General features: G+C 38.9%; 1 protein-coding gene across 5 annotated transcripts in view; it reads right to left on the minus strand.

Annotated features, from left to right (window-relative positions):
- The window catches only part of SPATS2L (spermatogenesis associated serine rich 2 like), a 151,047-nt gene that overhangs the window by 122,096 nt on the left and 16,486 nt on the right, over positions 1-12,465 (minus strand). For all 5 annotated transcript variants that reach the window (XM_045559802.1, XM_045559795.1, XM_045559798.1 and 2 more), the window contains exon 2: positions 6,987-7,036. The gene's annotated coding sequence lies outside the window, so the exon portion shown is untranslated. The remainder of the gene's footprint in view (positions 1-6,986; positions 7,037-12,465) is intronic.

Here is a 12,465-nt window from a genome sequence, read left to right on the forward strand (position 1 = left end):
TTACTTCCAGCTTGCTGAGCTAAAATGAACCGTTATTTCATAAGGCAAGTGTCTTATTTACTCTTTGCCCTATATACAATAATAACATGTGTTGCTGAAAGTCAACAGTTCACATTAGCATTTTTTAATTTAGGAAAAAGGGAAAGTTGTAAACCCTAAGGAACAGTTTTCTGGTTAACATAGTTCAGCACACCTGAAGTGTGATGTGTACTTTGTGCCCAAAGCTTTATTAAATGTTCTGTCCTTAAGATACAAGGTAACACTTCTGACCCACAGTCAGCAGCAGGGCATCGCTTTGAGGTTCTCTTTTTTTCTCTTTCAGCTTTGATGATAAACTTGTGCTGATCCACCCTCTTTTGGTCATCTGGTTTCCTATGTGACTGACAGTGCACATTTGGGAGACAGCTGCATGGCTTTGGGAGAGAAGTTGCAGCTTGGAGAAGAAGGGAAGTGAAGTAGAGCGCTACCTCTTGGCCTTGGCACTAGTGCCAAACAACTGATGTGCCAAAAGCAAAATTCTACAAAGTAGAAACTGATACTGTTGGTATGATAAGAACTCTGCAAATCTATGTGCATTAAGAAAAGCCATGATAAGATGAATGCTTTCATTGGATATGCTAACTTCTGGAGTACATTAAGCCTTCTGAAAGGTTGTATCAATTCCTTTGATACCTCTGGGTTTTCAGATTGTTCCAGGCTTTGGTGTCTCCAAACCCTTAGTCTACATCACAGAACTCACCTTGTTTAGGTCTTTTGTGCCCTTATCACTAGTTATAACTCTTTTGTTTATTCACTCAGTTACCTGTTTCCTCACTGTATGGAGTTTACTACATTGTAACCTCCATGTAGTGGAAGATCTCTATCTATTAAAGTTAGCTACTAATTCCTTGATTAGAGATGATCTGGTCCAGAGTATATCTGACCCGATAAATTAATTGCCAATACATACATCACAGAAAGATCTACTTGAATATATTCATTTTGTCAACAAATACCAAGTGAACATCTCTTATGTACGAGGCAGTAGGCACAGCACTGGGAATACCAGTGAACAAAGCAGGACGTAGTCGGTGGTCTATTGTGGGGCTAGATGAATATGTCATGTACTATCTTGCTAAATCTTTGAGCAGACCACAGAGAAAGAAAAAGAAGAGAGACCATCAGCTTGTTAATCGGAGAGTTAACAAGCTCTTAGAGGACAAAGGCACATCTCTCCCACTTTTTTGATTTTGTCTCCCTAACTCTTTACTGCGTTAGGTAAGCCATGCGTGCCTCTTAACTGGCTGCCGGGGCCCTCTTCAAGCTCTCTTTTCAGAAAGTTTTGCAAAAGTCTTATAAACAATTTTGCTATCCCAGAAAATGTTAATGCTCAGGTATCCCTTTGAAAGAAAAGGAAAATTCCTTTGAGATTTTTTTTTCTCAGTAACAAGGAATGCAATTAGGCCTATACTTGGCACTCTGTCAGTTCCCATAGCCAAGAAATCTGAGGGTTAGGAGAACAAAGCTACCAAGATGCTTTTGCTATTGACTATAGCTGGCCCCAAGTTCAAGGGTTAAAGCCTGAGAATGTTTTACCCCTTTCCTTTAATTTCCCATGTAACTAACTTCCAAATGCCAAATCTTAGAAGACCCAGAATGCAAAATCCTTTCCACTACTTTATTGAAAAATTTTGTATGCTGTGATTTATTGCTAATGCTGGTCTTTCAAAGCGTTAGCCAGGACACCTGCAAACCCTCGGACAACAGCTGCCAATAGAATTTTAACATTTCATGGGTTAGTGCTTAAAATCTGATGAATAATAAATCATTCTCATCACCAATGTGAGCCACTGGGTTATAATATATTGAGAGTTGGTTAAAAAGTATGAACTATAGATTGTATTATAACTCAGCACTTTGGAAAATGGAGGCTAAGTAAAATAATGACCGTTATTACCATATCTGTTTCTTCAGCACTATGCATTCTCTAAGAAAGAAATTTTCTTTTTACAGAAAGAAAATTTCACTGAGTGTGAACAATATAAAATTTGTTTATTTCATATGTATATGTGCTTGAAAAACAAGGAATTTCGGCACTCTTCATAGCCTTATGATGAATGATCCAAAGGGGAATAATACACTATCTATTTATGATTTGTCAGGGACATTATTGAAAGCAATGTTTAACTTGTTTTGGAAGAGATTCATTGATTTTTTTCAGACATATGAACATTTAAATCACTTCCATTCTTGAAATATTATAAGTGCTTGAGCTAAGGTAGAACAAATGCTATGTATCAGATATACATTTGGTGTGAGGAACAGTAGCACATGTCTATTTAGAAATGGCTGCAATATATTCAAATATACTTTAATAGGGTCATAAGAGAGAAAAATTAAGGTTCTTTAATGGTATGATGACTTGTCTGTGGTATGCAGACTCTTCTACACATTTTAACCATTCGCAACAAGTAGTTTTTGAACTACATAGCAGTGGTAACCAAGACATTTTCATCACACATGTTTTGAATCCAATGTATGTTTTGTTGTTTGTTTACAATTACTATACACATATTATTGAATTAATAAGTTATATACCTTATAAAATATGAACAAAAATAGTAAAGAAGGATGAAAGAACTGATGTAATATTTGCTAATCATGATACCTTAACATCAATACACACAGGATGAAGTTCAAGATTAACCACGGTGGTTCTAAACCCATATGTCTTCCAGGACCATTTAAAATTTTGGTGGCAAGCTTCTTGCCAGATTTGATCTGATGGTCACTGTCATCACCTCATAATGCGACTGACAAAGAGTTCATGCAAAGCTTTGTCATTCTCTTGTTGCTTACAATATTAAAATGATCTTCAATTTATGAGAATTCTTTGCAGAATCTTTCAAGAGTCTGCTCACCGGTGAGGGTTTGTTAAAACTAAAAATATAGAATTTGTAAATCTGGATAACCAGGCGTAATATATTTCACAAAATAACCAAGGGGAAGCCACTGTGAAGCCCCTGGGTGGGGCTCCCACTCTTTCCTCAGGAGACCTCACCTGTCCTCCAGTTGATAACTGACCACCCCACATGTGGCCTCAGGGTGGTGCCGACATCAATACAGTCACCATCAATTATCATAATGTTTCATGACAGCAAAATGAATGTAAATGCAAGTTCTAATCAATTTCTTTTCCCACCCAAAGGAATCTTCTCAAGAACTCCCTGGGGTGCAGATCCCAATTTGGAGACCACTTTGCCATTCAATGAGGCAGTAGTTTACTTCTAAGAGCCAGTTACAATCACAGAAATCTCTAGGCCTAAAACTATGCAGGACAAGGGATGAACCAACCCAGACCAAAGAGACAGTTGATTCATGTGTTTATCTTTTTAACTTTTTACATTATTAACTATAATTCATAAATAGAAAAGTGGATTAAAAATTTGTGTTTGGCTGCATACTGCCCATGTCACTACCAGCAATATTGCCAGCACCCCCAGAAGCCCTACCCTCTCTTAGAGGTAACCACTATCCTGATACCCAATTCTTTCAGTAATAAGTTCCTTGCTTTTCTTTATAGTTTCAGCCACTTACGTATGCACACCTTAGCAATAGAGTTTACTTTTGTCTGTTTTCAGACTTTATACAAATGTAATAAGCTTGGTATGTATTCTTTTGTATCTTCTTTCTTTGAACATTGTGTCTGTAGGATACATCAATGTTATTGTGTGTAGCTCTAGTTCATTATTTCACTGCTATATAGTATTCCAAAATATGATTACACCACAATATATTCATCTATTCTACCATTGATAGAGAACATTTTTCACATATCTCTGGGTGCACATGAATATATAATAGATTTTTCAAGATTAGACATACACAGAAAGTAGCTAACTTAGTTTTAAAAAAAACAACCTCAGGGAAAGTAATTCCAGTGCATCTCCTGGCAATCAATTTTAATATCAACTAATTCTTATGCAGCCATAAGGAAAGTTCATTAACTTACTACATTTGTCTTTCAATAGACATTCACTAAATCTGAACCGTGACAATAAATGCATTTTATTCTGTTAAAAATAGTTTGAAAATTTCCAATGAATTTATTGAAGCCCATTCCCCCAAATCTTTTCTTCTCTCTCCCCCATTCTCTCTCTCTCTCATACACACACACTTTTTATATATTATAATCATATTTTTTCTCTTAATGAGGGCCAATATTGTATAAACTGAAAGAACTAAATGTTCATTTAAACTTTAAAGCAATTTTGCACCAAAAGGGTTTCAAGTTAACACTGATCAAGCCAAAAATGTTATTTCTGTAGCCAAGCTAAGGAGAACAAGTACAAATGACAGAGATTAAATCCAAATTCAGAGTCTGCAATTTTTTCATTCCCACTATGAGTGCTCTCCAAATGGATGCAGATATGGGACATACTTAGGTAACAATACCGTGGCACCAGCAAAATATGCTCAGTGGTCTACCATTGTCTTATGATAACAAACATAATAACCAACACTTAACGACTGTGCCAAGCACTTTCCACATACCAGCTCACATATATGACACTTTATGTTAGTTTAATCATCAAAACAACGCGATGAGGTAGGTGCTATCATTCTTTCCATTTTATAAGAAGAAACTCAGGTACAGAGAGGGAAAGTAATTTGACCAAGGTCCCACGGCTATAAGTAGTTGATTTGGGATTCAAAACCATTCCTCCTGGAGCTTCAGTCTATATTCCCTATACTACCTTGAAAAATGTTAGTTTTGTTGCTGTTGGCATTGTTATTGTTATTTTGATAACAACAAGAATAATTTTTTAAGATGAGGCAAAATGTGTGATTCATAAGGGAAAAAATCTATATACATTTGTTTTGATTTATGAGAAATTTGTGAAAATGATTGTAACCAAGCAACTCTCTAGTTCTGGGAGAACTAATTAAGAAATGAATTAAGGGATTCAATAGGTACCCAAATTAGTCATTAGAACTCGAAGATCTGTGAGTTCTGGTCTAAATCCAGCTTTGGCACTTGCATCCAAAATAAACATGACCAGATAAGTACCACAGCTCACAATTAAAATGGATTTATATGGCTTATGTGTCCACATGGGACAGGCCTCTTCCTAATTGAATTCGGACACCTCTTCAGTTATTGTGGGTTTCATTTACCATCTTCCCAGTCTTTTGTAACTGCTGGCAATAGGATTACGCTGAGGGAGAAATCATTTCAATCAGTGATGTCTGCAGTACAAGCATAAAAAGATAAAAGTAAAGCCTTTGAGCTGTAATTAGAAAATTCCTTAAGTGTGCTCATGTGGCATATGTTTCAGACTACTACCAACTGGCAAGACCAGTTATAGAAGGGATGTCTAATGTCACTGTTCGGCCCAACATGCGATTAATCTTTTGCAGGCCAAAACATTCCTGCTTTCCATCTCTAATATGATTAGTGACAGACAGCTGGAGGCAGCTCATTCCCTGACAAAACTATGATCAGAATTGTTTTCAATTGGTACATCTTTTCATCAAGCTGTTGCCTTCCAGCAGAATAATCAGGGTTTCTGATTATTTGGTGTACGTTTCAAGAAAACAGGAATTGATTGTGCCCTTGCTTGTCTGATGGGTAGGAGGCTGCCAGAATTTACACAGTAACTCTTCAGTTGCCTAACCAAAAGAAAACCTAAGCCGGGTGTGTGTGTGCATGTGCGTGTGTGTGCACACCCACATGTGAGCATGCTAATTTGTTTGGAAACAGAGAGAGACAGAGAAACAGAGAGAAAATCAACCAGTTGTTTTCATAATAATTCTCTGTGAAACAACCATAGGGAAGGTGTTTTCTGCGGTGACTCAGATATAAGGAAGTAAAATAGGGTGTTCCATTCATGGAAAACAACCAACTCCCACCAATGTTAATGGCTCTTTAAAAAGTTACAGCAGTCACTTGACCACTGAAGGTTTGGATTTATGGAGGAAGAATCAAGTTTGGATTAACATTAATAGAAATATCTAGGAGGCCGTAAGACCTCATAAATTTGGAGTACCTCAATTTGTAATTTATGATCATTTGACAGAGTCTGGACCAAGGATGATCTTTTCACAAGGAATATACAGCTTGTTAAGTAAATTAATTTAAACAAGACTGCTGGAGGGAAAAATAAAAATATTTCAGGGAAAGTATGAACCTGAAACAACAACGTGCTTTCTGTCCCACAGATGCTTTCAACGTATCCATTCAAATACCAATAACTGATAACAGTAACAGTTACCATTTTACAGAATATCAATGTTGTGTAGGTTAACTTTACATACATGAGCTTGAAACATCTTACCAACTGTGCAAGATGGGTATAATTATGCCCATCTTAGAGAGAAGGAAACCGAGACTCAGAGGAGTCAGCGACATGTGACGGCCGCATAATTATTGGGCAGCAGAAGCAGGATGAAGCTTCCCTCCCCAACCCACTGCTCACCTCCTGCTGTGTGGCCCACCCACTTCCTAACAGACCACAGACTGGTCCTGGTCCACCGCCCAGGGTTGGGGACCACAGTTCTAGAGTCAGGGAAGCACATTCTTCAACAGGAAAAACAACAATCTCAAAAATGGCTATCACTGCGAGGCAGGAAAGCCAGGCAGTCTGGCTTTACAACCTACCACTCTTAACCAGGATTCTCTTCTAAATCACAAGAATATCTTTTTTTTTTTTTGGTACTTCTAAGTATTTTACCTGCATGAAACTACTCTAAAGATATCCACAGAAATGTCGATGTAGGGGCTGTGGGTGGGGAGGAGTCCTCAGGCCCACTAGACCCCACTGCCCTGTGAGGAGTTACCTCAGTCTACACACTATGAAAGAGAACTCTGGTGCTGACACCCTGAGAGTTGGCTGAACCGAAAGGAAAGGCTGTGACAGGCCCCCCAGGGTCAGCTGCAGGTGCAGGGACAGCTGGCCACGCGGGCAGGAGCAGGCCACAGAGAAGGAAGAACCATCTCTACTCACCTGGGAATCCACAGAGATGCTCCTAGAAGCAGCCTGGGTTCTGGAGCGCTCTAGGAAAAAAGGAAATTTGGGAGATCAGGCAGGTCTCACATTGGCAGCCACACCATTTCCCATCTCATCCACATCCAAGCACAGGGTCTGGAGACAGACAGACAGGGAGTCAGGCCTCACCCATGACTTAATGGCAATGTGACCTTGAGTAGGTGGAGTAACCTCTCCGTGCTTCAGTTTACTCAACTGTAAAATGAGGATAATAAAGTACTTTCCTCACAAAGTTGTTGACTACATGGTACATAATATATGCAAGGCATTTGGCACACTGCTTAGGATATAATAGTGATATTTTAATAACAACAACAATAGCTAACATTGCTTGCTTAGAAAGTGCCCAGCATTGTTCTAGGGCTTCATGTGGGCCAACTCCTTCAATACTCTGAGGTAGGCAATGGTATCACTGACATTTACAGATTTCAGAAAATGAGGCACAGAGAGGTCAAATGACCTGTCTCATGAAAACATACCAGGGTAGGTGGCAGAGCTGGGATTCTAACTGTGGCACTCCAGTCCTACAGCCTGGACTGTGCACCACAATGATACCCTGTCCAATCTATTAAACGTAAATGTTAACTATTGTTCTTATTGTTGTTATGATATTCTCCTCTCCAAGAGAGCCTATAATTATACACACAACCCCACAGAACTCACCATTCAGCCAGTAACCGCCTGGGCAGAGAGATGGGTGCGAAGGTCTTAAGTCAACCGACCACTCACTCACTCACTCACCCACCACTTCAAGTGTGTCTTAAGAATCCCTGGGTCTCCAAAGCTCTGTGAGCACTGTGAGAATTCAAATGCTCTGGTCACTGATCCCACAGAGTCAGAAAGACTCTCTCCATGGAAAGACTCCCCATGAAAAGACTTTCTTCATGGAAAGACTGGAGAATAGTAGCGAGGCATGTGCTGGAAAGAACTGGGCAGGGCCTCAGGGAATGGGATGCTGTACCTGGCTCTGCCACCAGCTCTCTGGGTGACCTTCTCCAAGTCAGCTGACCTCTCTGGGTTTCATCTTTAAATGAGAGGATTGACCTAGCGGCTCCTAAGCCCTGAGATTCTAATCTACAACTCTGACTTTCTTTCAGACTAACTTTTTCTCCCAACAGTCCACTTCTGAGAGAGTATAATATAACCCCTAATGCACCCAACAAAGATTGCCTCAACACAAAGTCAGGCACCGTGACTACTGCCAAGGATCTCAACACACAGCACAGCCTGCACTTTGTAATTAGCTCTGTAAAGCAGGACAAATTCTCATCACATGAAATCTTGGCAATCGGGACACAAGGGAAGAATGCAGCCCTGAGGACAACTACACACGCTCGGTCTGCCCCAGTCTGCACAAATCCAAAATCCAGGGTCCCTGTGTCCGAGGGGCCCACAGGCTGGGAAGGGGCAGGGTGTCATGCTAAGCTGATGGGGAGGATAAGAATGTGAAAAATAAAGCAGAAACCAGACAACCATGGGATGCTTGGGTTGGAAGTTGGGTTGGTTTTCTAAAAGTTAATAGCATTGTATGCAAGACACTGAAGAGACGAGAACTCAGCTGGTAACAGAGCTACTTAAATTTCTTGACAGTATACCAATGCCATACTTTCAATTGATAGCAAGCTTTCCTTCTCTGTGTGTGTGTGTATGCGTGTGAGTGAGTGTGCATGTGCCTACTTCTACGGAAAACATTTACTTCTACACAAGATGCCACTGAATTTATTTAAAGATCACACTTTGATATGTTTGCTTTCACAAAAACTCCTTGGAGAGTAATAATTTAGTGAATGTAACACTTCCATTAAAAAGGAATTGATTTTAAAACATGCTTTTCAAACTTTTGACAAAAACAATTTTCTGATTTTCTTCATGCACCACAAAAGGCAAACACTGTTAGGTTGACAAAGTAATAAATAACATGAGCTGTCAAATGAGATATTAAACATTCATGGATTTAATTTTTAATAAAGACTTTTAGACATGCCCCAAAATATCCATCAATCTTTGACACAGGAAGAAGCAGGATTTTGGTAAATTCCAGCCCCCAGTACAACAGAAATCAACACAAGATGTTTATGGTTCTTAGAAACGGCAATGATGATATCATTTACAAAATGATTAAATGTTTGCGGTATATGATTTTAAAAGGCACAAAACGGTCAAACATATCATGCATTATTGTGATAGGTTTTCAGATAACGGATATACTGTCTTTGCTGTGTTTCTACCAAAGTACTCTGTGCATGAAAGTCTATAGAAAATTTGGTTCCTAAATTGCCTCTGAAAGGGATTCCAAAAATGTCTTATGCAATGGCAACATTGCCAGAGTAGGTGCATAAACGTCAATGATGACAACTTTGAGGTGCAATACTTATTTGGATATATAAATTATAGTTTTCTTAAGCCTGGAAAGAAAACAATTGAAAATTTAGTAGTGATTATCCCTGGGGTAAAGGATCATGGGTGATTTTCTTCTTCTTTTTTATAATTTTCTCTACTTTCTATAAAGAGTGTGTTACTTCAATAATTTGAAAAAAAATTTCTTCAATTTCATGATATGGAAAACAGCCTAATATACTAAAAAGTGAAAAGGCTTTAAAACCAGACAAATGGGTTCAAATCCCAGATTGTACCCTTTCTACATCAGTGCCCTTTGATAAGTCACTCAGCAGCTCAAGTCTCGCATGTCTTTATCCATAAAAGGGGATAATAACACATGCATTGAAGCACCATTTTGCCTATTAGGGGTGAGATATTTTAAGTGCTTAGCACAAAATAGGATTCCAATAAATGGCAGTCACTCATCTAGTCAAAGAACACAGGGATGATAAATTAGGCTGTTCTGATAACAAACAGTAAATTTGTTGGTGTTTATAAACTGATGCTTCAATTTGTTCATTTGTTTGCATAAATACTATAAGTTTGTACCAGGTAACTTCCAGGAGTGTTCTAACAGTTAAAAGTGCCGAAAAAGTGTAAGTAGAAATGGGCTTCTGTCCCATTCTCCTTTCTATTACAATTATTAGATTATTAGATTCTTGGGTTTACCTATACCTGTTACTTCAGTCACTGGGACCTGCTCAGAAATCCTCTGGCTGGGATGGGAACTGAGACAAGGATTAAAGCAGACCTATTTAGGGATAGAGAAAGAAACCACAGCCACGACAATCAAGATCTCTTCCATGTTGCCATTCCTTATGACTAAAGCAAGCAAAATAAATTATGGAATTGCTTAAATGAGGGGTAAGGGACAAGATTACAGATTCTCTGGCTTTTCTCTTTTTTATGGTAGCTATGTTGATATTTTCATCCTATTCATCTGAAGGTAGTTCAATCAGTTAGGTTTATGATAAAAATATATGTACTCAACAAAATATGGCTGTTGGGGATATGTTGCCCTTGGATATATGTTGCTGTACCTTGACTACAGCAAGAAATATTGATTTAACTGGCTTTAATATCAAGTCAGGTATTAGTTGACATGTGGAAATGAAAAATATCAAAACCATGAAAAGCTTGATATATAGGTCAAATCCCATTTCAGCTCACTCCAAGGGATGGTCCAAAGTCTTCTGCTGTATTGGAACTGTGTTCAACTGATGCTTGCCCACGTCACAGATAATAGGAATTTTCATTATAATGGGATTTGCTACATAAATGAATATTAGTATAGATTTTTATGTAGTACAATTTATTATAGAAAATAAGAGCAGGAAAAAAATCATTGCATACTTAAGCTCTCCCTTCTCTCAACTCTGGAAGCACATCTTGCTTTTTACCTAAGGTATGCACGTTCTTTCCTTTTCAATGTCTGATTCCTCTTTGTTCTCTCACAGTGCCTAGTGCAGAGTAGACACGCAGGAAATGAGCTAAATGAATGCTTTGGTACCAAAGCAAAGGAGGAAAATTCAGAATATAAAATTTAGAAATTGACTCAAAATGAGTTTAGCAAGCAAGGTTAGTTAGCCCTTAGCACCTAGCATGCTCAGGGAATCCTGGGACCAGTTGGTTGGCTCTCTACTGCTAAGCAGTCACAGAGGCTTGTCTAAAATGTCCAGCACTTAGCTCACACATTCCCACCCTTGAAGAACTCCACAGAGACATTTCAATCATTAGTTGCCCGAAACACCTTCAAGGTCCTAGAGTACAGCCCAAGCAAGGGTGACCAGTGAGCAAAGCCCATCCTCCCAAAGGACTGAAAGGGCCACCCATATGACTATCTGGAAAGCAATAACAGCCAGGAAGGTTAGCCCATGGCAGCCCAGGGAAAGGGAATACGTGCAGCCCCAGGGTTGGGATTTACTCTTGCAGCCAGATGGGAAGCAGTTTCTGAGCCCTTAACTACATAACCAGGCTGGGGGAAGACCCAGGAGAGACTTCCTAAAAGCCTGCATGGACATTACCCCCCTCGAAGCTCCTAACTTCTCATTCCCTTTCCTTCTCCCCTCCAACAGTATGATTGCCTTAATAATCAAAGAGTTTCCTATAATTTTCTATAATGCAATCTTATTACATTTTTTCTACCTTATAGCCTTTTTCTTTGAGCCTTTTTTAATCAAAAGCTAAAATATGCATCAAATATACCAGTTTTGCTTCTATCTTGGAACGACATAATAGATCTAAATGCCTATTTCTATAAAGCCCTTTATTGTGTTCAAAGGACTATGCCCTGGGAGTGAGCATCTAGGCTTTGAGAGACTCTAAGCTAGGCACCAGGGGGTTCCAGGGCAGAGAAAGGGCCTGTCTGTTATTATTGGATAAAGGATAAGCAAAGAGTTAGAAGGGTTTGGTGAGATTAGCTCAAGGAGTGGTATATTTTACAAATATTCACATTCTTCATTTGAAAATATTTTAAATGATAAATTGGCTCCTCCTAGAGTGAGATGACCTGTGGTCATTAATTAATAACTTAGAAACGAATCATGAAACAATTTTTGAGTTAGCCAAATGGCTTGCTCAATACATTTGATCCTCCAGATGACCTTTGTCTATGTAGCAGTCATGTCTCCATTTGAGAGCTGAAGGAGCTAAGGCTCAGAGACAGTAAAGCTCTTTGCCTGGGGTAAGCAATGAAGCCACGTCTTGAATCCTATGTGTAGATCCTATGTCTAAGTCTCTGTTCACATTTCCAACTACTCACTAGTTGTGTAGAGAGCTCAAATTTAACTTGTTGGGCCCCTCCCACCATGAGGGAAACAGTTATCAACTGGCCAAGTTGGTCAGCATGTTCTGTCAAGATCCAAAACCTTTTTAGCCATTGGGCCATGACTGACACTGTTTCTCCCTTGCAACATCTAAAATGACTAAAGGAAAAGTGAAACAATCCTAAGACAAAAATGTGCAAGCTCAAGGACTACAAAAATTCAAGAATTCAAAAACCAAAGACAGCTTTCTTTACTAGACAATAGCTAGTTATAAACTCTGCAACAAAGTACCT

The sequence above is a fragment of the Lemur catta genome, chromosome 8 (genome assembly GCF_020740605.2).
Source record: "Lemur catta isolate mLemCat1 chromosome 8, mLemCat1.pri, whole genome shotgun sequence".
NCBI classification, from domain to species: Eukaryota; Metazoa; Chordata; class Mammalia; order Primates; family Lemuridae; genus Lemur; species Lemur catta.